At 35.0% G+C, this 27,182-nt stretch overlaps 1 long non-coding RNA gene across 2 annotated transcripts in view; it reads right to left on the reverse strand.

Annotated features, from left to right (window-relative positions):
• Nucleotides 1–1,920: 1,920 nt before the first annotated feature.
• LOC132797419 (uncharacterized) overlaps nt 1,921–27,182 on the reverse strand; it is a 49,444-nt gene continuing 24,182 nt past the window's right edge. For both annotated transcript variants that reach the window (XR_009633655.1, XR_009633654.1), the window contains 2 exons: nt 8,817–8,931; nt 1,921–2,288 (listed from right to left, as the gene is read on the reverse strand). This is a non-coding gene — a long non-coding RNA (uncharacterized LOC132797419). The remainder of the gene's footprint in view (nt 2,289–8,816; nt 8,932–27,182) is intronic.

Here is a 27,182-nt window from a genome sequence, read left to right on the forward strand (position 1 = left end):
ATATTTTCAGATGGAAAGTAAGTAAGCAGAAGTAGATGTTAAGGATCTCCTTCGCCTCATATCCTTTGGGCACCTGCATCGAGTTAGCAATCAACTAGCCCATAACAATTCAGCCGGATAGACAGACCAGTAAATCATATTACAGCAGCCTGATTGACAATCGGGAGTGTGGGCTGTGGAGAGGCGGGTGTAACAAGGACGCAAATCCAGTCAAGCGCATCCCCCGCAGTGGAAAGTAATAAAGAAGTGAGAAGGGTAGAGAGGTACAACATATGCAATCGAATCGAATGTGGGACGCACGATTTCTTCATGTATGTGGCATAACACATGTGTACACACACACACACACACACACACACACACACACACACACACACACACTCGCACACTCGCACATGCAACGCACGCAGTGCCACCAATCATTTGGCCCGTTGCTTGAGATGTCCCCTGGCGAGTCTCAACTCGTTTTCACTTTCACTTTCACTTTCACAGTGGCACAAAAACACAAGAGATGTTGCAAAAAGCAAGCGTTGCATTCCTAGATGACCCCATAATAATTTTGATGCCAATCGTTAGAGTTCATCCTTGTTATCCCGATCGAAATGCGCCAGGATACGGCTGAGTTAGAGGCAATCTTTTTCGAAGGACATCTTAATTTTTTGTCATAGGTCGGTCATATCCTGCAGGACATCGAAAAGACGTACATTTTTGAGTTCCTTGATCGCAGAGCTATCGATTTGCATTCAAGAATTTTCAGCATCGCACCAAAAATTTCATCGAAATTTTTTCCAAGGGGGGAGCATGCAAAATTTGGCCAAAAATCACCAAATCCGCCGTAACTCCTTTATTTGAAGGACGATTTTGATGTCCTTTGGCACATCGATAGATATTGACGGCAGCACGCAGAATCCGCAACTAAATCCTTGAAGGTCCTTTCAACAGCCAAGTTACAAGGACTTTTTCGTTTTTAAAAATTTGGCTAAATCTCAAACGTCCTTCGTCCTAGCCGATCAAAACTAGTGCCAAACATTTACATTTTAAGAGAGCTATCAACTGACCAAAGGACATCAAAATCGTCCCTGTAGTTTTCGAGTTATTAAGGACTTTGTGTTTTCGAGCAGTTTTCTCTTCGCCCCGTAGCGAAAATTTTCCAAGTGTTGGATTCTTAGATGACCCCATAATTTTTTGATGCCAATCGATAGATTTCATCGCCACGAATCGAGTGCAACAAGTCCTGTCAAAATGCGTAAGGATATGGCCGCGCTAGAATAATTTTTGTAATTTGAAAATAATGAAGCAATGCGGAGCAAGAAATTTTTTGTGGCATACTTTTAGGCTGCGATGTTCATCGAATTTGCCAACACAAGCCATGTGCAAATATTTCAGTGCGGCATACTTTTAGGATGTGTTTTTTTCATTTTTCAATCGTAGTTCCAACCACTTTTCATAGATGGCGCCACAAATTGAGTTTTTGCATTTCTGCTTGCTGCTGATTTATGTTCGCCTGGTATTTCAAATGGTATATTGAGACCTTCCTGTTGGTCGTGGTGATGTCGACTAGACAACAACAACAACAACAACATTATAAGTGGTTGCTGTAATTATTGATGTTGTTGTATCTGTTGTTGTTGGTGTTGTTGTCTACTTCAAGCCGCGAACGCTTAAAAAGTGCCCAATTGGCCGCTGAAATACCAGGCGAACATAAATGAACAGCAAGCAGACACAGAAAAACTCAATTTGTGGCGCCATCTAGTTCCAAGCATTGTCTATAGATGGCGCCACAAATTGAGTTTTGGCAATTAAAATACGTAATTTTATACACACATTGAGGGGATCAGGTGAAGTTCTCAGTTCTCTGCTCCTCTGTTTACATTGCATTTCAGGTGTCCCAAAGAAACAGTTTGATGGAGTTATCTTCTAAATTTTGTTCTATTCAATTTACTTATTAAATTAGTTTTAGTTATACTATTACAAATTTTTATTATTATTATTTTTTATTGTTATAACGAATACAATTCCTTTTTGCAATGGTATGAGCTTCAAGCTATATTACAAATATTGACTTACTACATAAATAGAAAAATGTATTCTAATATGACGACTTTTACTGGAAGGTTCTACTGGATAAATGTTTAAGATCTTCTTTTTATAGGCTCACTCAATGTCCTTCGTCTCACGTTTTAGCAGCTCCAGGTACGTTCTTTTGTAGATATCTTGAGACAATTGTACATATGTCAATTATGATGTTGTTGTAGTTTTGATGAAACACTCCAAGTTGTCACGAAGATCTAAAAAAAATACAAATCAGCAGGTTTAATATCAGCAGCAATAAAATTAACCGTGTTACCAGCAAAGCACAAATCTTACTTTTTAACTATATGTATATATTATATTGATATATTTTAACAATTGATACAAATAACAAATCGACATGGTAAAAAGACAAACGATTGTCTTTCCAAAAACCAAGTTTCAAGGAGTTCAATGTTTTGACTACATAATTCTGTCAGATTAGACTCTCGGAAAGAAACGACCCAGAAAATGTGATCAAGTTGTTAGATATATATCTTGAAACTCTACTAGTGTTCATCTGGGAGCACTGTCAATTAGTAACGACAGATCGATATAATCCTATTGAAATGACGTCTCTTAAGTGCTGTATAAGTTTTATATATGTAATTAATAAAACTCTATTAAATTAAGCGAAATTTGATTGTCAGGAAAAACTGAAAAATGATGAATTAAACTACTACTATATGATTTTAATCGGGCTAACTCTTAAAATTTGCATATTATAGTCTACAACTTGAGTCTAAAATACTATACAATAAATTTCAGTTCAGCTAAACTTTTTTCTGGCCAAACGGAAACCTTTCGACCACTGTGCAACGCTGCTGACGAGGAAGATAGCACACTTCCGCCTGCCCGCACGCACACACACACACACACACACACAGACTCGCACATACGCACGCCTTGCAAATTTACGCATTTTAATGTCCACGCACTGACCAACGACCAGGCAGCAGACAAGGCACGAAGCTCTGACCGGAGCAGAGGAAGAACGAACACGACAAGGAAAGGAAAGGAAAGGAAACGAAAGGAAAGGATAACTGCTCCAAATGGCGCGAACGAGCGACAGAAGCCGAAGCAGACGACGAAGGCGACTCCATAATTTTGAATTTCTTTCTCTAGGTGGACACGCCGACAAGGACAACGATGAGAATGAGGCTGAAGGCTGAGGATGAGGATGAGGCTGAGAATGCGAATGGAGATGAGAATGAGAATGCGAATGCGAATGAGAATGAGAAGGACTCCAGCTGGCCAAAAGGGTTGCTTCTGTTTGCTTTTTATTTAGCTTGGCATTTTATTTATGCTGCGTGGTCGTTTCGTTGCCAATCGCTACGTTTTCGTTGCTTTGATACACTGCCACAGCAATTCGGGTAGATTCACTAGTCGATCATTTAGGCACAGAGCGAAAAAATTCTAGATTGAAAAAATCTTGATTTAAGATCTTAAAAAGAACAATCTTGAAATAAGAACTTTAAATTGAAATAATCTTAAATGAAATGTTTTATGCTAAATTGTCATTTTAGGATTACAAAACATCTTATTTTAAGATTGAAATCTGGATTCAAGAATGTTTTGAAACAAAACAAAAAAAAAAACATTCACTTAATAGAAAAGCCTAAAATGATCATCATTTGTTTTCAACATTTTAGTGAAATTTAGCACATTCCAATACTATTCAAATAAATTTCCAACAGTATATTTAAAAGTTAAAGATTCTAGTTTCGAAAAACTGAAAAAAGAATACATCAAAATTTAAAACAGAGAAATATAGAATATTTTTGGGTTGCGATCAAAATTGAATTCAAAAATATATGTTTCCAAAACTAAACTGATAATCAAGTTAAGTCTCTTAATTGTCACTCTTATCAATAAAATTAGTAAGTTTAGTTTTAGCCACATATATTTTTTTAATTCAATTTCGACTATTCTGGTTTTATTTTTTAATTTCAATTATGTCTTTAATTTAATTGCCAGTTCTTCATCACAATTTTTGTTCTTTGATTAGTTTTATTTTAATTAAGTCTCGAATTGAATTCAAATAAATTCCCTAATTTGAATTCAATTTTGATTTATTCTTTTTTTAATTTTTTCATTTTTAATTAAATATCTAAATTGAATATCAGTTCTCCATCACAATGCAATTATAGTTCTGAAAATATTCAGTATATTTATTTAATTTTTTAATTTAATTTTGACATATTCTTATTTTTGTTTTTTTTTTTTGTGACTGAAATCTCCAAATTTAATTTCTTCCTTGCATTGAATCCAATTATAGTTTCGAAAATATTGTGCAGTAGTACATATTTTTGAATTCAATTTTGATTTATTCTTATTTTAATTTGTGCATTTTTAAAGATATATGAACATTGTATATCAATTCTCCATCACAAAAATAAATTTTGACATATTCCTTTTTTTATAAATTTAATTTCTTCCTTGCAGTTCTCTATCAAAAAGTAAGTGTATTCCCGAGTGCGTCTTGCATGCGATCAATTACTATATTCAGTCGAGTATTTTTTTTTTTTGCTTTTGTTGTGCTTTTTTAAATTGGCAAGCGCCAGCGGGCAGCTCAGCAGCTCAGCAGCCATCAAAACGCAACACCCCGTCCACCCCGTCCATTAGCCACCACCATCGAGCAGCGACTGGACGCTGATGTTGATGCTGATGGTGCGAGGCTGGCGGCTCATCAGTTGGCAGCAAGGAGGAGAGGGGAATGGGAAGGAGAGCAGCCACGATCTGGACCTTAACCCGTTCGTTCGTTCGTGCGTTCGTGCGTTGCGTTGAGTTGCTTCGTGCGTGCGTTGTCCAGTGGTTGGTGGATTGCCGAGTGGGTGGCAAATGCTCCTTTTGCTACATAGTAGATGTTGTTGTTGTTGTTGCTGCTGTTGTTGTTGTTGATGGTGGTGATGGCGATGGTGGTGGGCAGCCGGTGGGCTTAATTTAAGCGGGTTTTATTTTTTCTCAATTTTGCGTTCGTTTTTTACGTTTTTTACATGCTTTTCGTTTCGTGTTTTTTATTTGATTTCGCTTTATATATATAAATATATACAAGGGTGGCTTTTTACCGACTGGACTATGCGTGTGCGTGTGTGTGTGTGTGTGTGCGTGTGTGTGTGAATCTCGTTATGTTGTCTGTTGTTTGAAATGACCGCTGCTGCAGCGACGTCGCGTCGCTGTCGCCGTCGCCGTCGACTGCGGCTGCTGTAACTCTTTTCTTTTCTGTTTTTTCTCTCTTTTTTTTACACATTTTCTTCCTCTTTTTCTCGGCTTTTTATTGTTGTTGTTGTACTATACAATTTGATATGTATAATGTATTTTTTTTGTTGTGTCCAAGTCCGGCAACTTTTTCGCCTAAGCTAAACAATTTTAATTGAATTTTTAACAAAAATACAAATCCATTTATTTAGTTGTTGTTTTTTTTCATCCATCTAGCCGCAGGAAAAGGGCGATTGTTGTTACAATGTTTTTTGCATTTGCTATGCACAACAATCCAAACACACACATACTAACACACACACATAGTCTATGTCACTCACACACGCAGCTAAAGCGAAGCAAAACAATAACAAGCAATTTTAATCGCCTAGCACAAAAAAAATGTTGCCTACTTTTCAGCGTAAGCAAATAAAAACACGAAATGCAGACTCTAGACTTTGTTGACCATAGCAAAGCAGCAAAAACAATATTGTTTCAACGCAAAATTAATCAAGAATTTTAAATATACAATATGCTAATAGAACATGATTAAAAGTTTATTCTAACTTATTGTTAATTTAATATATATGACGGTGAAAAGTTGACTTCACAAATTAACGAATCTAAATATAATTGCATTCAGTCATTTCATTTAGTTGAGTTCACAAATTAAGGAAACTATATAAATTTGCATCTGTTAAATCTGTCGCAAGTTTTAGTACACAAAATAATAACCTCAGTATTTAAATTTCTGAAAATTTGCTTGCGATCGAATAAAAATTGTTGAAGTTATTAAAGAAATACTTTTGTATGGCTAAATCGACCTGCAATCGGATCTTAATTACTTTGGCTTATATACTCTTATAGTATATTTTAGATGTATTACTTAATCCATATACCAAAAACCACTTTCAGTATATTTAAGTATTTTTTTGGGCATATTAATTTAGTTAAATGAATATAGTTTTATTTGAATTGAGTAGTGGGTATCTCACAGTCGAGCACACTCGACATTAACTTTCTTACTTGTTTAGCCAACTTTAGAGTGAGCTCTATTAATAAACTTATAGATCGACAAACGTTTGATTATCATTTGATTATGTTGATTGCATATTAATTGATTGTTTGATTGTCCTTCTTTCTTACTTTTTGTTATTGTTGAACAATACTTTATAAATTGCTCAATTGATACTTTGCTAAAATAACATTACCTTATACATAGAACTAAATCCTTTTCAGAATCACATTAAATTTCGCAGGGTTAATATTTATTGAGTTCTTATTAAGAATAATATCAAATTAAATGTAATGCTAATACTATGATATTCTTTTTCAATGCTAAAGTGTAGATGAGAGAAGAGTTGACTAAATTAAAAAAAAAATAGAAATAAAGGTTAACTAAAATATGAACAAAATGAACTCGGAAATTTCAATGGAAACTACAAAAAAGTTAGTAAAGAAAGAAAGAAGAAAATGATTTAATAGATCAATAAATATAGAATAAAGTTGCCTTAAGCAACAATTTGACAAATTGAACCATACAAAGGAGAAGTAAACAAGAATATTGCATGTTATAAATCATGAAACAATGTCAATAACTTCCTCAAATCATCAAGAAATTGATGCAAACTAAAGAATTCTTCATAACGTAATCGATCAAGAAATTTGTGGGGAGAGTTTGAAGATAAGATTAAGATTAAGATTAAGTAAACAAGAGTATCTTAGATAATATGAATAAACAATGGCATCAAACAGATGAATTTTACTCAAATCGTAAGCTCAAAGAAGGCTAGTTGAAAAAGTGATTTAATCTAAAGAATTCTTTGGCGATAATTTGAAGATAAGATTAAGAAGTGATGACCAGCAAGGAGCTAGAGCTGAAGCTGATATCAAATGGCAAATGATGATGCAAATTTAATTGGCAATGCGACGCGAAACATCATCAATGAAATGATTGATAAACGAGAATCCGAAATCAAATTGAAAATGGGCAGCAAAATGAAAGGAAAATGTCTTTGATATTTAATATGTTTAAATATGCGAATCCTTTGAAGCGAGTCAACACAAAAAAGAAAGGAAAAAGCTGAAACAAAACACACGCGCCGGACATGGCAAGTGTATATATATATATATATATATATATAGTATATGCTGATATAGTAGTCGAAAGAAACATCAGCAAAAGGGCAAGTGAAATTCATTCAAACGAAACGAAATGAAACGAATTCAATTGAGATGACGACGAGGACGAGGACGTTGGAATAATGCCAATGAAGAGTAAAAAGTAGATCGATAGATAGCGGCCACTACACACACACACACACCCACACACACACACATACATATGGCCAGCATGTGTGACCAAGCGAAGGGAAGAGCGAGAGGGCGAGATCGTAATGCAAACTGTCAGAATGCGTAACTCAATTTACAATTTTGCTTTTTACTTTCACTCTCGCTCTGCTTCTTCTGCATCTGTTCCTCTTCTTTTCTTTTTTTTTTTTTGCACAAAAGAAAGTGCGTGTGTGTGTGTGAGGGAGAGGGAGAGGGAGAGAGAGAGCTGAATTAAAAGAAAGTGGAAAATGCTAAAAAACGAACGAACAACTGGACACGAGGGTTGAGAGTTGAAGCTGCTTCTGCTTTTGCTTTTGCTGCTTCCTCAGCTGCTTTTTTGGTCCTTGGTCCTTGCTCCTTGCCCATGATAAAGTCAGCCGAAAAGTGTGCGTGGCGTGTGCCAGGCTGAGGGGTGGGGCAGGGGAAGGGGGAAAGGGGAAAGGGAAAAGGGAGGCTGGTCAACTGGACAGGCTTTTTTTTTGTTGTTGTGTGTTTCGCACGAATCCTTTCGCTTGCGCAGCCAACGCAGCTCCCCGCCTTCCACCTGAAGCCAACGCAAAATGTGCGTAAGCATGTATGTGTGTATGTGTGAGTGAAAGTGATAAAGTGGGGCATGCTCGACTCAAGAGTACCCTGCTTACAATTATGGCAAGTGAAGAAAGACACTTTTGAACTGCCAGAAAACAAATGAAAAACTAAATATAATCAGCTCAAAACTAAAAATTTTAGTTGTAAGCATGATAAACTGTGAGATACCCTGTATTTATTTTATATATCAACTAAAAGCTTCCAATGAAATAATTGTGGCATACGAACTATAAAGCATAAATCATTATCAATGCTACACAAATGTTATATAATACTATGCGCTGCTCAACTAGCAAATACCCTTTATATGCCAGATTAATGAAAACTCTCTTAGCCGGACACTTTTTGGATTAGATTGTGATATCTAACTATAAAGCATAAATCATTAATTAAATACTATGTGGTGGTCAACTAACAAATACCCTTTAGTGAAACCTCTCTTGGCCGGACACTCTTTGTCGTGTAATTTGTGTCCGTTAAAGGAGAGTATACGCTTAAATCGGCAAAATTTCTATACAAGTCATCACAAAAAAAGTGTCCGGCTATGAGAGGTGTGTGGTAAGCAAATTCATATACGTTATGAAGCTACTTTCATAGACATTAATTGGTAAAGCCAGACTTTTACATACCTTTGGCTTGCTCAAAGTAAGTTCCATTGAGGATTTAGCTTTGTAGTAAGTTGTTAACGGATGATAAAACTATTTTCCCTTAGCGATCATCTTATATTGACTTTGTTTAACAATTCTGGAATATAAATTTGAAATATATTATTATTTTAATATAATATAATATAATATAATAGTTACCAAATTATTTTGTTTTTTATATTATTGTTATAGTCATTAAAGCTTTCATTGTATTTGCTAATTTTAATTCATTACATTTTATTATTATTGCAAAATATATTATTATGAAAATATAAAACTAATGCAAAAATCGTGAATATAAATAGAATTTAACATGAATTTAGAATTTAATATGTAATTTAATTGAATTTTAAAGTTGAATCGCTTTATTGTTATATGTTTTATTTATCGATCAGTTTGAAAAGATCTAATACAATATATGATATATTTACATTTTACCAAACGAAATATATTGTTATATTTAATTAGAAAAGTTCAACCAAAAACAATAAAAAATAAAACGATTCAACTTTTGAGAATTAAGACAAATTTATTATTATTTTTATTAAGGCATAGATCACAAATTAATTTATAGATGGACCATAAATTTACTATAACTGGCTGCTTTAAACTTTGGTAAGGAATTAAAAAAAAAAGGAAAGAAACTTGCGAAATTTTCATATTAAATTAAATTAGCATAACTTTACTTTATCTTTAGATGAGCATTACTATTCTTTTAAAATAGACATGACTTTACATATACTATATGATTTATATTTTAAAATTAGCATAACTTTAAGATCTGCGTAAGTTTTCTTATATTTGAAAAGAAACTTGCGAAATTTTCATGTTCAATTTACGGAAGCTTGTCAATACTATATTTTGATAATGTTGTAAGTAAAGCTACATAAAATTGAAGCTGTCTTCTTGTTATGTTTAATTTTGATTGGCCTGCTTTGAACTTTGGCTAGGAAATAAAAAAAAAAATAAAATCAAAAGAAATAGTTTAAGAAATTTCTTTAAATTTCAAGTCATGCACTATGTGCGTTATGAGTGAGACAACTCGTTGCGAGGCTTTGCCTACTTACAGGGTATAGAAATTGTAACAAAAGCTGATGCTGCGTAGGCGTTCGAAGGGGGTAAGGAGAGGAGGAGGAGGAGGAGGCTGCTATTGCACTGGAGTGAGTCTTTGGTTGTTAGGTAAGACCCAAAGAATGGGTTGCTTCTTCTTCACAGAGCAACAAAAAAAAAGGAGGAAAAATGGAAAATGCTACACACACACACACACATACAGAGGAAAAGAGGCAGACGCGTGTGTACGCTCGTTTGGACAATTGGCCATGGCTTTCATTTCTTTTTGGCAAAAGTCGCCCCCTGCCAACTTTTCCCCTTTACTTTTTTTTTTTGCTTTTTTTTACTCAGCATTTGCTTGCCTCTGTTTGCCAAGCGTGCAGAAAAGCTGACCAGCACAAAAAAAGCGAAAGCGAAAGCAAACGCACCAAATTACATAGAAAATGTACAACAACAACAACAACTACAACTACAACAATGCGCATAATAAAAAAAAAGAGAAGAACAAGAAAAGAAAATACAACAACAAAGAGGAAGAAAGCGGGCAAAATCTCTGAGCAAAATAGCAAAAAAAAAAAGAAGAAAAAAAAACGTGGTAAAAAAAGGGTTACGAAATTACATCAACGTCGCAGTCAACGCTGGCGTCGCTGTCAACGTCAGCAGCGACAGCGGCAGCGGCAGAGGAAAATGCGACGCGTCGTCCAAGTAAAGAAATGTAAAGAAAATTACAAAATTCACCCCCTTTGGCCAGGCTTACATGCTTACAGTTATTACCGCGATAAGGTGTGGGAGTAGTGAGGGGACTAGTGAGGGGAGTAGTGCGGATGTGGGTAGTATGGTAGTATGGTAGTATGTGGAGGAGGACATTTACTTTTTGGCCAGCCGTGGGCTTATCACAGTTCCGGAAATGAGTTGTGTAAGTTGCAAGTTTATGTTAACTGCTCCTGCTGCTTCTTCTTCTTCTTCTTTCACTTTCACTTCCACTTCCTCTGCTTCCGTTTCCTCTTCCTCCCCGTCTACGCTTTATAGCGCTCGATAAGATTGAAAACTATTTCAACAAATAGATTAAAGCAGCGTGATCAAAGCAAAGCAACGATGCTTCGCTTTTCAATTGCAACCGAATCGAATTTCCTGGGTGCAAAAAAAAAAAAACAGTTCAACATCTGGGCAGTTGGGTGGTGACATTAGGGTGACATGTCCAGGGGGAATATTCGCATAAATGCAATGACAGTCATTAAGAGATTTTGCAAGCATTTAAAGAGACGAATTCAAAAAGAAATAATCGAAAATTTAAATCAAATTTAATGTTGCCATTTTTTAGGGTGAGCTTAGATCGGCAATCATTATCCATTGATTATTATGAATTGTATAAGAGCAAAATTTATTGCATATTTCTTGATTGATTGTTTACACTGAAAAAAGACAAATTTCTAGAGTCAAGAACATTCGTCTTGCAAATTGTGTTCTTAAAATGCGACCACTTTAAAAACAATTTACTAAATCTAAGAACATTTGTTTGACAAATAACAAATTCACAAAAAAAAAAGACCAAAAATACTAGATTTATGTTACAGAACTTTGTAAACTCTCAATAAAGTTTTGATCTAGCTTTCAGTGTCTTAGATAATAGCTCAATTAGTCGAACTGTTGCAGTCTTAAGAGAGAGAAAGTGTATTCTGCCCAAATCGATGATAAGTATTTCGTAAGAAGAGTAATTAACATACAACTAAAAAACTGAATGCGCGAATTAAATAAAAACAAGTTAGAAAGCTACAGTCGAGTGTGCTCGACTGCGAGATACCCGCTACCCACTTTGAAAAAAAAAGCAAAATATTGCGGTATTATTTTCAAAACATACCAATTATACTACAAAAATACTAAGAATATATTTTGCGGTATTGTTATTAAAATATACCAAATATACTGAAATTACTAAAAATATACCAAATGGTATATTTGGTATATTGATATAGTACCGCATTCAACATATACCATAGACGGCACAATATACCAGATTGTCAGCCAAAGCAAGTAAGTCCCCTAGTAAATAGGCGTTTTTGCCCATACAAAAGTATATATTTAATAACTTCGACAATTTTTATCTGATCGCCACCAAATTTTAAGGAATCATAAATACTATAGTTATTATTGTATATACAAGCCTTACAATTACGCTTGTTATTCGATTTTTTTTTGATTTGCGGGGGCGGAAGTGGGCGTGGCAAAAATTTGAAACAAACTTGATCTGCGTGCAAACATAACAAATGCTGTCGAAAAAAAATTATAGCTCTATCTCTTATAGTCTCTGAGATCCAGTGTTTCATACGGACGGACGGACAGACACACAGACACACAGACACACAGACGGACAGACGGACATGGCTATATCGTCTCGGCTGTTGACGCTGATCAAGAATATATATACTTTATAGGGTCGGAGATGCCTCCTTCTACCTGTTACATACATTTCCTGCCAGCACAAAGTTATCATACCCTTCTACCCTATGGGTAGCGGGTATAAAAATGGTAAAAATAATATTGATATTATAAATAAATCATAAAACAAAAAAACAAGAATTTACACATTAAAATTCTTGAAGACGTCCCTCTTTTTTTCAACTAAGTCAATTCTATTAGCGTGATATGTAATTTATAAACTATAATTTGTAATTTGATTTCTGGTTTTTTTTTTGCTTCATTTCCCCAATTTTCTAAATAATTCCACAAGTTATTTAAATTTATAATGTAGTAAAATAATGTAGTAATCAAATGTAAAATCTGCATAAGTATACTATATGATTAATGCCTTAAGATCAGCGTAACTTTATATTAAAATTAGAGGTATTTTACTTTATAATGTATACTTTAAGATCTGCATAAGATTTCTTACCAATAAATACATTAACATTAGCATAACTTTACTTTATTTTCTGTGCCCTTAGATGATTTCCTATAAAAAAGTTCTGCATAACTTAACTTAATATACACTTTAAAGTAAGCATAACTTTACTTTATCTTCTGTACCTTTAGATGGCCATTACTATTCTTTATAATATATACTTTAAAATTAGCATAACTTTACTTTATACTGTATACCTTAAGATCTGCATAACTTCACTTTATAATATATACTTTAAAGTAAGCATAACTTTACATACAATTTATAATTTAAACTTTAAAATAAGCATGACTATATTATACTTTATCTTTATTTGTAATTTAAAATATGTATGCTATAAATAAAATGAGTATAAATTAACTTTAAAATCTGCATAACTTTACTTTATAATATTTTGTTATATACTGCATAATTTATACTTTAAAGTGAGCATTAACTATACACATACAATTTATAATTTATACTTTAAAATCTGCATAATACATGAGCTAATAATAAACAAAGCGCAAGGGAAAGGGAAAGGGAAAGTGTTAAATTAGCCATTTCCCAAAACTATCCTTTGACAACCAAGTATATATTATATATAGTAGCACTCTCTGTTGGCGAGCTAAATCAATTTGCTTGGCCATAACTATTAAATAATATTGGAAATAAAATGAAAGTTGTGTGTGTGTGTGTGTGTGTGTGTCCAGTGAATGGAATATGTTACAACTTGACGCAGCTGTCGCAGCAGAAAGCAAGAGAAATGCCACGATTGTTGTTGTTCTCGTTGTTGTTGTTGTTGTTGTTGCTTGTGCACATTAATAAACAGCTAGCAAAAGTGCTGCCCACACACATACACACACACAGAGAAAGAGAGAGAGAGAGAGCGTCGCACATGTTCATGCATATGCATATACATTATAAAATGTGGTACAGACAGCAACAACAACAACAACAAGCAGTATCAACCCTCCCACACACACACACACACACTCACACACTTACGCAGGCTGGTCAAGCAAATACGGCAAATCAAACGCAGTCATCACAGAGCCCAACTACCACACACACACACACTCACACACACAAACACGCAGCTGCCTTTTACTTTGCGCGCCAAAGTATGCTACAAAAAATGAGCCAACAAAAAAACGAAGAGAAGAAGAAGCATTAGCAGCAGACGCTGACCAAACAGCAACAACAACAACAACGACAGCAAAGGCAACGTCGCTGTCAACGTCGACGGCGGCAGCAAATGAAAAATTACATAAAAACCAAATTTATATACGCATACACACACAAACACACACACACACACGCACACTCATGCATGTGCATATGCACGAAAAAAAAAAAGTGAAAATAAAATACAAAAAATAAAAAAGCGAAAACGAAAACGAGAACGGAGAAAAATCTTCCCTTAACTTTTCATTTCAATGTTATGTAGTTGACAGTCAGACGCACTCCTACCGCACCCCCTCTCCCTTCCCCTCCCCCCACCATGCCTCCTCAATCGCTCGCCTGTCCAACTGTCCGCCCCCTTTGCCAATTGTTGTTGTTGCTGTTTTTTAAGTAGGAAATTGTGTCCGAGCGAGCTGCTCATCGTTTGTCCTTCTGCTCACTCGATCTCTCTTTCGTTCGCTCTCGCTCTCTCTCCCTCTCTCTCACTCGCTGTCTCTTTTTGTAGCTCTCTCGCTTGCGCGTTGTTATCAAATGATTTTCTTTTGTAAACTTGGCTGCCCGTCAAGGCGAAACAGAAGGACACGACAGACACGACAGGACGACAGGACGACGGAACAACAGACAGGACAACAGACAACCCTTTTAAGTTGCTTTCGTTGCCAAAGGGAGCGGGGTGCAGACGGGGAGGGGAAGGGGGGGGACTAATGCTAATGTCGCATACGCTTGTCATTCGCATTGCTGAATGTTCTGAAAATGCTTTGCGTTTCCCCTCTGCCCTTCCCTTTACACCCCCTCTTCCTCCACCACCCCATCACACACACACACACACTCGCACACTCTCAGTGTTTGCTTTTGTTTTTTAACGTGATTTTGCATTCGCTTTTGCTTTCGATTTTCACGTTTTTTTCCCCAATTTTTGGTGTCGTTTTTTTTTTTTTTGTTGTTTGGTATTTGTTCCGATTTAAAAGGCGTCGAGAGTTTAACCCAAATTTCAGTTGTGGGAACTAAGTCAGTGTGTCTGCACACACACACACACACGTAGAAAACTAGTGTTTGTTGTGTGCTGTGGCTATAAATTAAAGTTGAAGCTGAAGCGCTCAAAAGTATGCTACGTTATGTTACACCAAATGCGACGAACCGTGCAAATGCCACGCAATCAAAAACTTTCGCTATCGCCACCCACACACACACACACGCAGACTATTGCTATCTCGCTCTCACTCGCCACTGTCCATTGCTTTACCTATGTGTGGGAGAGCAAACTATGCGGTCGCAAAACTTGAAAACTAGTTTGCATAAGACAACAACACAACATGCGTATCGCTTACTCTATATATCTATTCTATACACATATATATATATACATATCTCTTTGTGTGTGGCCAGTTTGAGCAGAGAAAGGGAAAGAGGGGGGGGGGGGGGGCTTATGTACAACAACTTATGACAGAGTTAGCCCCCCAAAAAGTGCCTTGATTATAAATTTCAACTTAATTACATAAACAGAATTTAATCCTTTCAAACTGTGTCGCAGCCACCACACACAAAAACACAACAACACACACTCACACACACATACATATGCATATCTCTATGTGTGTGTGTATGCTAATGCGTATTTTGTATCAGCATAAGCATCTTTCGATGTGTGTGTGCGTTTGCACTAATTTATGGCCAGCATAACTATCGCAATACAAACACAAAACGCCTGCACAGTGGTCTGCAATGCGATGAAAATGTAACATGCGGAAGAGCAAATAAATGTTGTAAAGTTTATAAAATAATATGTAAGCAAAACAGTACGGTATTATTCCTAAAATATACCGAATTAATATACCACACAAAGGCAAAATATACCATTAGCACAAAATATACCAGATTGTCAGCCTGAATTCAGTATTCAATTTTCACCAAACGAAAGAATTTCTTTAACAATTTAAACCATTTTTATTTGATCACAACCAAATTTTCAGGAACAATTATATACATATATTGCATTAAGTATTATCAATTTTTGGGGGTGGAAATGAGCGAGGAAGCGCTGTGGCAAAAAATTGTAGATCTTTCTCTTATAGCCTTTGAGATTTAGGTGTTCATATAGACAGGTGGTGTTCATATATACTTTTTGGGGTTGGAGATGATTCTTTCTGCCTGTTACATTGATTTTATATATTATAATGCAAAGGTATAATACCTTTATACCCTATGGGGATATAATATTTACACATCTCATTCGAAATTTCGCACTTACTCTGATTCTGAAATTTGTACTCTAAATTTCAACTCTAAGCTACAAGAAATAGTACATAATTTACTTATTATTTTAAAGGCAGCAATCTATTCTTAGAAACTTAAGAAATTCATTCTTAACATATGAAAAATTGTATAAATTTAACAACCTTTAATAATGTATCTTATCAAACTGATTGATTAAGTTTAAATATCATTTAATTTTATAGAAGCAACTTTAATTAAGAAATGAAAATAATATCAAGCCAATCTTGATATTATTGCATAGAAAATACACAAGTAATAAAATTAGTTGCAGTTGGAATATCTAGGTTTCAATATACATTTATTGAAGTACTATTTTTAGACTCTACCCTTCCAATTCCATTTTCCGTTAATAATTCCTATATAATGTTCTTTCTTTTTTCCTTTTTTTATTGTAAAAATGTATAAATTTGTTGAATCGATGTTTATTTTGCAATCTAATACAAAGTTCCTTGCATTACTGATCTTCTGTTTAAAGATCTGAAATCTGATCTGAAATTTGTTTACTTAAAAAAATTTGTTTTCGCTTCTATTCAAATCAATATCCCGTCTCATTATTCTTCATAATGTTAACGCAACTCTTTCGCATAATTCTTGATAATATTAAATTGAAATATTTGTTAACAACTCTTGCACCAGTGTGCCATAAGCGAAGGACAACTGAGGACGAACTTGTCCATGATGAATATTCCAAACTTGTGCATTAGTTTTGGCTCAACTCCCACCACACACACACACACGCATACATGGAAAGGTGTGGGAGTGAGAGAGCGAGTCACATAGTTTAGAGTTGTGTTAAGTGTAGCATACAAACAGGCGTCAACAACGCATGCTGCTGTCCTGTGTCCTGTGTCCCTTCTGTCCTTGTGTGCTTCCCCCGCATCGGGCCCAATGCTATATATTATTTGTCAGCCCTGGCTGATCGGCATGACATACACCTGCCCCAAACACACACACACACACACACACACACACACACACACACACAACAGATAGAGTGAGAGTGAAAGAGAGAGCGAGAGAGAGAGAGAGCGCGCAATGCTAAACCAATTTCCACACACAACAATTTTAAATTTCCGACACACGCAGGACGCAGGACGTAGGACTAAGATTTGCGAATGCCAAATTGAAGACCTGCCCCGAAGCGAGCTCCAACCCCTCACACACACACACACACACTGACACACACACACACACGCACCTAGCCTTAACTTAACTTACAATAAAAGCCATTGGCATTGCCATTGCCAGCATCGCCTGCCTTCTCTCTCCTGTCATTGTTGTTGTTGCTGCTGTGTAAAGTGCGTAAGTTGTGCCACATTTTGGGGGTACTTCTCTCTCTCTCTCTCTCTGTGTGTGTGTGTGTGTGTGTGTGCGATTGGACGCACTATTTTACATACGTAATGCCAACTTCATGGCGCTTTTGCTAAAGCTCATAAGCGCCGCTGGCTACAGCATCGAAATTAGCGTTTGGACCTTGTCATGGGCATCGGGGGACGTTTGTCTCGAACCCAGTGGGGAAGGGGTATGTGTATGTATACATATGTACATAAATACTTGGATGTTGCTACAAGTATTCGAAAAGGCGAGCCCAACTAACTTTACAATACTTTCAGAAGCTGTCAAGAGACAGGCAAAAGGTTTCAGTAGCACATCACTAAAACATCTATCGATAATATATATATATGATAGCTAGCTTTATCATTTATGATTAGTATATACATAAAATTTACTACAAATTGAAGTCACAAGAGTTCAACTTCAACATATAGAATCTCAAATGCAACATCAACTATGAAACTAACTTTACTCTATGCAAATCAATGAACAATTCATTTGTGTTTAGGGTATACACAAAAAAATACTAAATATCGCTTATAAGAAATTGAAGCTTAAAAAGTTGAACTTCAAATGCAACTCTATGTTACTAACTTTAATATAAGCAAACATCCATCAATTCATTTGTATACATAAAAAATACTAATTATCGCTTAGGATAGATTGAACTTTAAAGAGTTCAACTTCTACACTTAGAGGAAAAAACCTTATGGAAATCAATTAACAATTTATTTCTGATTAGTGTATACCCAAAAATTGAATATTACTTATGACAAATTGAAGCTGCAAGAGTTAAGCTTCAAAAACACAGAGTGAACAAACTTTACCACAGTGATAAACAAGTCAACCAGCAATTTGTTTGTGGTTAGTATATACACAAAAAATACTAAATATCGCTTAGGATAGATTGAAGTTTAAAGAGTTTAACTTCAACACTTAAAGGCAAAACTCTGAACTGGAACTCCATCTACAACTAACTTAAATATAAGCAAATCAACAAATAATTTAATTTAGTATATACAAAAAAAAATACTGAATATTACTTATGACAAATGGAAGCTGCAAGAGTTCAACTTCAAAAGCATAGAGGAAAAAACCTAAAATATAGCACTATATATGTAACTAACTTTACCATAGCAAGCAACCAACGATTTATTTGTGTTTAGTATATACACAAAAAATACTAAATATTGCTTATGAGAAATTAAAACTGAAAGACTTCAACTTCAACATTTGGAGGCATAAATCTTAAAGGCAACTCTACCTACATATCTAACTTTAGCATAAGCAAATCAACCAACAATTTAATTTAGTATATACAAAAAAAATACTGAATATTAGTTATGACAAAGAGTTCAACTTCAAAAATACAGAAGAAAAAACCTAAAATACAGCACTATATATGTAACTAACTTTACCATAGCAAGTCAACCAACAATTTATTAGTGTTTAGTATATACACAAAAAATACTAAATATTGCTTATAGAAATTGAAACTGAAAGACTTCAACTTCAACATTTGGAGGCACAAATCTCAAATGCAACTCTACCTACATAACTAACTTTAGCATAAGATCAACAACCAACAATTCATTTGTATTTAGTATATAAAAATACTAAATATCTCTTATGACCAATTGAAGCTGCATGAGTTCAGCTTCAAAAATATTTCCTAGCAATAAACGTAAAATGTAGCTCCATCTACATATATAACTAACTTTACCATTAGTAAAGCAACCAACAATTAATTCATTTGGGTTCAGTATATACACAAAAATACCAATATACTAAAAATACTACAAGACTTTAATATTAATCAAAACCAACAACAGAATTATGAAAAGTTGAAATTACATTCATGAAAATGATTTTTAAGATTTTAAAGATATTAAACAAAGTTGAAATAGTTTTCAGGAAAATAGTTCAAGTTTCGAAAATTCAAATGCTAAAATTGTTTTTCTAAAATATTTTCCACTTAAAGCATTTGCTTGTTAAGCAACTGTTACTCAAATTTCGTACATTAAATGGAATTTCTTGTATTAAATTTAATTGATGTAAGTATAAACGTTAGCTATAAAAATAATGTAAGACTTTGAAGTTTAACATGAATAAAAATTACTTTGAAACGATGCTGAAATCTCCATCGAAAATTTCACTCGATATTATTTCTACATTCACTTTTCGAATAATGTTCTGTGGAAAAAAAACTTGTAAATATTGCCATTTCATTCATTTCGTTTTATTATAATTAACTCAACTCGGGTGCCACATTCGATTCGATTCACAGTTTGGATATCTTAGTTTTTTGTTTGGGGCCAAACTGTTTGTTATTCAATTCGCAGGCATAATCGAATCCAATTTGAAGTTGAACTCTTAGGCAATGTGAAAATCAGTTAGTTGAGCAGCAGCATTTTTTTCCGTCTTGTTTTTTTGTCGTGTTGTCGCCAAAATCGTGGCAGGAATTGCCAGCAGCTGTCCGGGCGAAAAGAAATCAAACGTACACACGGACACATGTGAGAACGAAGAACGTTCGACTCGCAACAGCAAACAGAAGGCAGCTGACTCTGGAAGCTGCCTCAGTCACAGCCTCAGTCTCAGTCCTTGCCACATGGACTCTTGTGGCAAATGCGTGCGTTCGACCGTGTGGCGCGCTCGTTGAGCCGTTGCGTCAGGACGCAGGACGCAGGACGCAGAAACACGCATGAATTTTTTACAGGACTAGAAACAGCCGCAGCACAGCCTGAGACGACGAGGCGGACATGGACACAGAGCTGCGAATGCGAATGCGAATACGAATGTGGAGATGCTGATGCGAGACGCTGGAGACGGAGACGCAGATGGAGACGATGGCGAAGGGGGAGACGGAAATGGAGGCTGGAGAGGCAGCAGCAGCATCAGAAGGCAATGCCAGGCATCAGGACAGTTACTGGCAGCTTCCTGTTTTCGATTTGGTTTACAGTTTTAATACCCTGCACACAAAACGCACAAAGAGTTGATGCAGCTACAACGAAGTTGACTTGAGGCAAATTAAACTATATTATAATATTCTAAATATAATATTCCTAATTAGAATATAGTTAATTTCTCACGAATGAGCTGAAAGAAAAGTTGAGCTATAAAACTGATCTATTTCTGGTCAAATTTAAAATAACCTTCAACTGCTTTTAATTCTTTTGATTGCATCGAAAGATTTGGTTTATACATGAGATGCATCTATATCCTATATCCTATATCCTATATCCTATATCCTATATCCTATATCCTATATCCTATATCCTATATCCTATATCCTATATCCTATATCCTATATCCTATATCCTATATCCTATATCCTATATCCTATATCCTATATCCTATATCCTATATCCTATATCCTATATCCTATATCCTATATCCTATATCCTATATCCTATATCCTATATCCTATATCCTATATCCTATATCCTATATCCTATATCCTATATCCTATATCCTATATCCTATATCCTATATCCTATATCCTATATCCTATATCCTATATCCTATATCCTATATCCTATATCCTATATCCTATATCCTATATCCTATATCCTATATCCTATATCCTATATCCTATATCCTATATCCTATATCCTATATCCTATATCCTATATCCTATATCCTATATCCTATATCCTATATCCTATATCCTATATCCTATATCCTATATCCTATATCCTATATCCTATATCCTATATCCTATATCCTATATCCTATATCCTATATCCTATATCCTATATCCTATATCCTATATCCTATATCCTATATCCTATATCCTATATCCTATATCCTATATCCTATATCCTATATCCTATATCCTATATCCTATATCCTATATCCTATATCCTATATCCTATATCCTATATCCTATATCCTATATCCTATATCCTATATCCTATATCCTATATCCTATATCCTATATCCTATATCCTATACCCTATATCCTATATCCTATATCCCATATCCTATATCCTATATCCTATATCCTATACCCTATATCCTATATCCTATATCCTATATCCTATACTATACTAAACCTTTTCTGCAAAGTTTTCTTCATTTTATCTCTAGGATAACTTGAAGTTGTTCAGTTCTTTTCTTTGTTGTTTTTTGCATTTTTTACTGGACGCCACGACTTACGTGCGATTACGTTCTTTAGATTGTACGCATGTATGTGTGTGAGTGTGAGTGTGTGAGTTTGCTGTTGTCGTTGTTGTTGTTGTTGTTGCTTTGCTACCCCCAATTTGACTTTCACATACGTCTGGACGTCTAAGTTCCCCTTTTACCGGCGTTCGCCTTCTGCTGCTTGCTGACTGAGCGTTTCTGCTCCCCCCGTTCTCCCTTCTGTTCGTTCTTCCCCTCTTTCCCATTTCGCCATCACTTATTTCTCTATCATTTCCCCTTTGCCCGCTGGCCAAAAAGCTGAAAGCGAAAGCGAAATGCGTTTGTCTGTCTGTCCCGCTGTCTATTTGTTTATTTGACAACATTTTAGAGCACATGTGTATTTCGACTGCGTGTGTGTGTAGGCGTGTGCATTTGTGTGTGTGTGTGTGTGTTATTTATGCGCCAAGTCTGTGGGCTTTTTAATTTTTCATTCGCTTCTATTTGCTGTGCGTCGGCTGCCAATTGAAATTAGGCTTAAACTGAAAGTCAAACTGAGCTACGTCTCTCTATTTCTCTCGTCTCGACTCGTTCAATAACCGGCCAACAGATGGCGCTAGCGTTGGCAATTAAGACGCAGAAAAACGCTTAACCCTTTCTTGCCGGCGCCTTTTGTGACCAACTGTACTTGTGCTTCCAGTGTTGCCAACAGCGCAACGCATTAGCGAAATGACATTGAAATATTACAAAAATTTAAAAACCATTATAAACAGACAAGAAAGCTTCTTCTTCCCCCCGCCCCTGAGCACTTGATACACCCTACCCCTTCCCCCTCCCCCTCTTCGTTTAACCCCATCCACGCAGCATTCAACTCCTTCTTCTTCTCCATCTCCTTCTTCAATTTCATCTCATACTCTTATTTTTGTGATTCTCGCCTTCTATACATAAATATCTTATGTAGACTCGACTCTACCTCTACATAGCATGCCAGGGGGAGGGGGAAGGGGCGACTGCGGGGGCATTCTTAACAGCGAAAATTGCGCGCGAATAAAAAAATAAGAGATGGAAAAAATTTGTATATAAATAAAGAGGAAAATCAACAGCAACCAAAAGCAAAAAACACGCAAAACAAAAAAAAAACATCCACTTTTCCACTTTTTGTTTTCGTCCTTGTCGTGTCGTTGTCGACGGTTGGCGGTCCTGCTTCTATATCGTCCTCAGTCTCATCCAACTCCTTCTTGTCTTCTTCGTCCTGTTCCAACTGGACGCAGCCAAGGAGCGGCAGGAGGAGGAGGAGGAGGAGGCGAAGGGGGCCCCCATCGTTGCGTTCTACCAATTTTTGCTAGTGACCATAATCAACCCCTTTTTTTTCTCTGATTTTTTGTTGTTGGTATGCAAAACCCAAAAAAAAAAGAAGGAAAGTGCGTAAGGCGATTGCTGATGGATGCGAAAGAGAGGAAAGAGGGGGGCAAAAGCTGAAAGACGTAAGTGGCGGGAGTAACGAGCACTAAGTACAAATCAAAGAGGCAGCAAGGGAATGGGGAGTAATCGAAAGTGGCCAGCAAAAAAAAACAGAGTTCCAGTTAAGATCGATACAAATTTCTATATTATAGTTTTACTTCGAGGATCTAAAATTAAAACTGAAACGAATTTGAAAAACTTTGGCAACCTTTTTTTGCTATTACTTCTTCTAAAATTAAACTATTTACATCAACAAATTTTGTATTATTTCAAATCTTTTAGACTTTGCAAGGAAAGTTTTAAATACTAATTTTTACTTTGTTTCCTTCAGTAATCCTAGCGTTACTTTTAAATTGATGTATCAGACACATCAACATATTAACATTTATTTAATTCAATTCAATTCACTATTACTTTCCACTTTTAAGCAAAAGATGAATGAAAGCTACAGTCGAGTGTGCTCCATCCATTTTGAGTAAAGAAAAACAGTTCATAAAATATACCACACTAATTTACTAAAAAAATACTTAAATATACCGAAGATTATATTTGGCATATCGACATAAACTATATTAGTAGTAGTAATATTCATAAAATATACTGTGTTGATATACCGAAAATATACTAAAATATACCGAATGTTATATTTTGGTATATTGATATAATATTACATATAATTTATGTTATTAGTAGTATTAATCATCAATTGTACCACATTAATATACTGGAAAAAAATACTAACATATACCAAAGATTATACTTGGTATATCGATATAATATTACATTTAAAATGTATTACTAGTAATATTTTTCATTAAATGTACCACATCAATATAATGAAAAAAAATTCTAAAATAATTCCAAAGGCTATATTTGGTATTTCTATATAATATTACAAATAAAATATGTTAATGGCAGTATTATTCATCAAATATACCACTTTAATATACTAAAAAAATACTAAAATATACCGAAGGCTGTATTTGGTATACTAGTAGTAGTAGTATTATTCATAAAATAGATGTACCTGGTTGATATACCGAAAATATACTAAAATATACCAAATATATTTGGTATATTGATATAATATTACATATAATTTATATTATTAGTAGTATTATTCATCAATTGTACAACGCTAATATACTACAAAAATACTAACATATACCAAAGATTATACTTGGTATATCAATATAATATTACATTCCAAATATACTATAGAGTACAAAATATACCAGATTGTCAACCAAAGCAACTAAATCCTGACTGCAGCATTCATCATATTGAACTGCTTTAACTGTACTAATAAAAATTAAATACCAAAGATGCAAATAAGCAAACCCTAATAGGTAAAAATATCCATGATTTCATAATATTTACAAATACTACTTATCTCCCCATAAGCAACATTAGGAATGTTCCATTAAAACAATTGCTTAATCTACATCTCAAATTGATTACCAAAGCATCGCATCAAAAAAAGCAAAAGCTATGCACATAATTTAGCCAATCACTTGGCAGATTTTATCGCACATAAATCCTTCAGACATTATGCTATTATAGCATTGTAATGCTTGCATAACTTTTTAGTTGATGCATTCACAGATTATGCGTATTTTATTATTGCCTTGCAAATCAATTGAATTTGATTTTGCCAACTACAAAGTAACCCTTTTTCCTCCCTTTTTCCTCCCATTTTTCTCCACCCGTTTTTTCCTCCCTTTCACCCTTTATGCCGTTGTCCAAGCACTTGGCAACTGGCCAAAAGCAAAGCTGCTGCTTATCATATTTGGTCAGTGTCTACGCACGTGGCATGCAACACACCGAAAGCGTTGTAACAACGTTCCATGCATATTCAAATTGTGATGGCCCAGAAAAACGAGGGCAGAAGGGGAAGAAGAAGAAGGAGAAGAAGTTGGAGACGACGTAGCAGAAATCACAGCAAACGCAAATCAAGCCCACGCACTTAAGTGCCACCAAAAAACGTGGCCGCCCCAATCAGAGCACTTGGTCCTTTACCCTAACTGTCCCCCCTCCCTCCGCCTCCGCCTCCCCCTCAACCTCTTCCCCCAGCCTTTTCCAGGCCATAAAACGCGACAAAAAAGAAAGCGAAAAAACGAGAAAAGAAAAATTAAAATACGCACAAAGTTTTGACAGCTGAATTGGCATAATGATGGGGTTAGTGACGCTCCAGCGAGGGAGGCGGGGTGGAGGAGGAGGAGGAAGATGGCCAGCCATTGTCACTGGCTTTTTTTGGTAGGTAATCCTCCACCAAAACTTTGCTTTGGCTCTTGCCCTTTACAATTTTCTTTTCTTTCCATCACATTTTTGCCTCCCACTCAAGTCTTATTTTGTTTTTTTGGTCTCCGCGCCATCATCGTTAATTTTATCTACGCAAATGCAAAATAATTACTTTACTTTTTCTTTGGTTTTCCGTTACCCCCGCCCACCGCGCGCATTTCCCTTCCCCCCCTCCCCAGCCCGCTTCCGACGCTTTGCATAACCCTTTTTTTCTGCGGGGCAGCGGCGTCTGTCGAAATTTATGTACTTTTCCTTCGTCTTTTCTATTTCTTCTTTTCAGTTTTTCTCCGCGTTTTTTCCGTATTTTTTTTATTTTTCATCTTTTTGGTATTGAAAAGCGTTTTAAAATTCAGCGCCAGCTGTCCTGCCCTATACATAGATATTCCCCCTCTCCCTCTATATATATATATATATATATATATATATTACTTTACATATATATTCATTTTCGTCTCATTTCTTTTTTTTTTTTGTGTTTTTTAATTAAACAAAAGGGTTAAAAAGTTTTCCAGCAGCGTCGCGTTAGAGCGGGACAGGGACAGGGAGAGGGAGAAAGAGTAATCGAGTGATAGGAGGGGGGCAAGAAGGCAAATGAAACGGGGTTAAAATCAAAATTTTTGCCCTCAGTTTTCTATTTAGTTTTCATTTATTTTTTAAAAGGAAAATTTTAATAACAAAGATAGGGTTGGACTCAAATTCGGATGCGATTTCGGACTCGGACTTGCGACTCGAACTCGGTATCGGTCTCGGTCTCATTACCCATCCGCGTCATCGCTTTCGTTGTCCTGCGTCCTTGCTGCGTCTTGGGGTTAGTCGCACACAACAGAAACAACAACATAAGAAAATAGCAAACAAAAAATAAGAAACTAAATATGCTTCATTACTGAGTGAACGACCGAAAGATATGCTTTAGGCGGCAGTAAACTTCAAATATTTTGCATAAAACTATTAACACAGTGTCTACAATAAGTTTTCAGCTTCTTTGAATAAAAATATATAATGAAATACTTTCAACACAGTTTCTACTATAAGTTTTCCCCTTCTTTCATTAAAAAACATATAATAGAATCGAATATTTTCAATACAGTGTCAACAATAAGTTTTCAGCTTCTTTCAATAAAAATATATAATAAAATACTTTCAACACAGTTTCTACTATAAGTTTACCCCTTCTCTCAATAAAGTTTCTGTTATAAGTTTTCACCTTCCTTGAATAAAAGTATATATATAAACAATATACATATGTTTATATATATTTCTGTTATAAGTTTTCACCTTTTTTGAATAAAAATATATAATGAAATACTTTAAGCACAGTTTCTGCTATAAGTTTTCTACTTCCTTGAATACAAATATATAATAGAATACTTTAAAAAAAGTTTCTGCTATAAGTTTTTCCCTTTTTTAAATAAAAAAACTTAAAATACAATCGAATATTTGAAATACAGTTTCTACTATAAGTTTTCCTCTTCTTTGAATAGAAATATATAATAGAATACTTTCAATACAGTTTCTACTATAAGTTTTTCCCTTCTATTAATAAAAAAACATATAATAGAATCGAATATTATCAATATAGTTTCTACTATAAGTTTCCCCCTTCCTTCAATAAAAATATATAATATAATCGATAATATACTACAAGTTATCCCTATTTTTAAATATAACATAGGACAAACAAATTTTAATTAAAACCCATTTGTTTTTATTCAATTATAAAAAAGTACTTGAAAGAATCTATTTCA

Source organism: Drosophila nasuta, chromosome X (assembly GCF_023558535.2).
Source record: "Drosophila nasuta strain 15112-1781.00 chromosome X, ASM2355853v1, whole genome shotgun sequence".
Taxonomy (NCBI): Eukaryota; Metazoa; Arthropoda; class Insecta; order Diptera; family Drosophilidae; genus Drosophila; species Drosophila nasuta.